Genomic DNA, 2,363 nt, shown 5'->3' with positions numbered 1-2,363 from the left:
TGAAAAGCCGTTTTCATGTGTGACCTGTGGAAAAACTTTTAGTCAAAAACGGCTATTAACTCAGCACCTCGTGATTCATACTGGTGAAAAGCCATTTTCATGTGTGAACTGGAAAAAGTTTTAGTCACAAACAGAAATTAACTCAGCACATGATGATTCACACTGGGGAAAAGCCATTTTCATGTGGGAACTGTGGAAAAGGTTTTTGTCAGAAAGGGAATTTAACTCGGCACATGATGAGTCACACTGGTGAAAGGCCGTAGAACTATTTTCCATATATGTCCTATGTTTAGGATCATCATAAAAGTCATCTAGATGATAACTGGAGGGCAGTCTTGTCTATAAAGTGGGAACATTGTTTAATTTTCTAATTTGTTAAATGTGATGATTTGGATCCTGACATTTGGATACTTACAAGTGTACAAGATGAACTTTAAGTATTGATGTGTATTATTCTGTATGAAGAGAATGAGKGGAGTGAATGAGGTTTACTTTAATATATTTTAATCCAAAATAAAATGTGCTGTTGTGCACYATTTGTAGATTTTAATTGTTTTACACTTTGAAATGTACTATATTAAAAAAAATGTTTTAGATTTGTTTGTCTTTAAAGCAAAAGTAAACAAAACTGATGCTGTTATTTGTTTCAAATTATATGAACCAGTCCACCTAAAAGCTTTTCAAATAAATTAACATGCCTTTTGCTTAGAAATGGCAATAAACAATATAAAGTTATTTTCCTTCATTGATTATTCTTGATTGTACAAAGTGTGATTATTGTCTCCAATAATTTGGTGTCGCTTTTCTTGGTTGTATAATTTTTGTATTTCTWGCTGTGGCTGTTTTCTATTAAAGATCTTTGTTTAAAGTTCAAACTAATCGAAAATGTAAACAAATGGTTGTGTTTTTGTTTGCCCACCACCAAAAAACATAAAAGAAAAAGTATATACATAGACGCCTCATGGAGACCTCGACGCCAGATGGGCCTGTAGGCAGTAAGGCATGGCCAGGCTGTGAATGGTTGGAAAGATGTCAGAGAGAAATGATGTGTCAGGAAGTGATCTTGGGGAAATGAATGAGGGTTGTGATGGTGGGGAAAATGAAGGGATATGATGTACTGAAAAAGCTAAGCATAAGCGCAAAAAATCTAGACAACAGAATCATCTGACAGAGTTTAAAATAGTCTTGAAATTTGTCAAAGAAGGTTAGTGTTGCAACCTTTCAGAAGTGATAATAAGGGACACCACCACAGTATGTCGCCCTACTCTCATGGGTTGGGATGGCCGCTGCAGTGAGACAATATTTTATGGCAATGTTTTTGTTTTTAAAAAGTAATCCATAGAGCAATCGTTCATACATACAGTACTCCAATCAGAGCATAACTTAAACAAGTTTAATTAAGTGTAAAATGTATTTGGTAAACTGCTCAAGTACTGAGTAACTGATCATAACACCTGATTTAATAATCAAAATGTGTCCTCAAACAGGGCTCCAAAAGCATAAGTTATATGAAAATTCTGGTATTGTAAAGCGCATTACCAAAATATTTACCAAATTTACCACAGGGTCCAGGGTAGTCTGTGTTTTTCCATTGGTACACTTAAAAAAAGAATGAAATAAAAACAGCAATATTTAATCATTTGATAAGCGGGCCAAAGAATCCTGGGCAGCAGGTCTGTGTCTGACATTAATGACCACTGAATTTATAGAAGATGTCAACATTTCTTAATAAAACAAGCAGAAAACCCTAACAAACCTTTGTAAAGTAGGAAATATTCATGTATGATTTGTTCTTTAAATGGCCATTTGTATTATTTTGGATGATGGGACAATACATTAAATAAGCAAATAATTGATTATTTAATAATCAAACAATAACAGTCTACTAAAACCAAGATAAGAAACTTAATTAATAAAAAAAAAAGTTCTGTACCATATCAGCCTGAGGAGATGATTGAGGGATGAGGAGATGAGGTTCTACTTTGCACTGACTATTATTTTAACAATTAATATTAATATCACTATTGTAGATGTTTTGATTTTTATGCTTGTTTCTGTATTTATCATAAAAAATAATTTCCCAGAAAACAAAAAAGCCATGGGAATAGAAATTATTTTCACAGGCGTCTATGAAAAATGCAATGAACATTCAAGTTAAAATTGGTAACAGCAGCCAGTCAGAGTGAAAAAATATTCTTATTTTGTGCCATTTTCWAGTTGTTAAATATTCCACAAAATAACCAGATAAAAGTTGTACAACATGCCAGTTTAAACTTTGAACTATTTGCAAAACGACTGAGCTCTGCAACATTAAAACATGGATAGAAACTGTAACTACATTAATCATAGCTCTTCTTCTCTTC

The 2,363-nt window shown here is 33.0% G+C and overlaps 1 protein-coding gene across 1 annotated transcript in view; it reads left to right on the top strand.

Moving 5' to 3' along the window:
* The window catches only part of LOC103465201 (zinc finger protein OZF-like), a 24,839-nt gene that overhangs the window by 11,032 nt on the left and 11,444 nt on the right, over positions 1 to 2,363 (top strand). The window lies entirely within an intron of this gene.

Source organism: Poecilia reticulata, linkage group LG5 (assembly GCF_000633615.1).
Source record: "Poecilia reticulata strain Guanapo linkage group LG5, Guppy_female_1.0+MT, whole genome shotgun sequence".
Taxonomy (NCBI): domain Eukaryota; kingdom Metazoa; phylum Chordata; class Actinopteri; order Cyprinodontiformes; family Poeciliidae; genus Poecilia; species Poecilia reticulata.
This window is presented reverse-complemented; position numbering and strand designations above follow the sequence as displayed.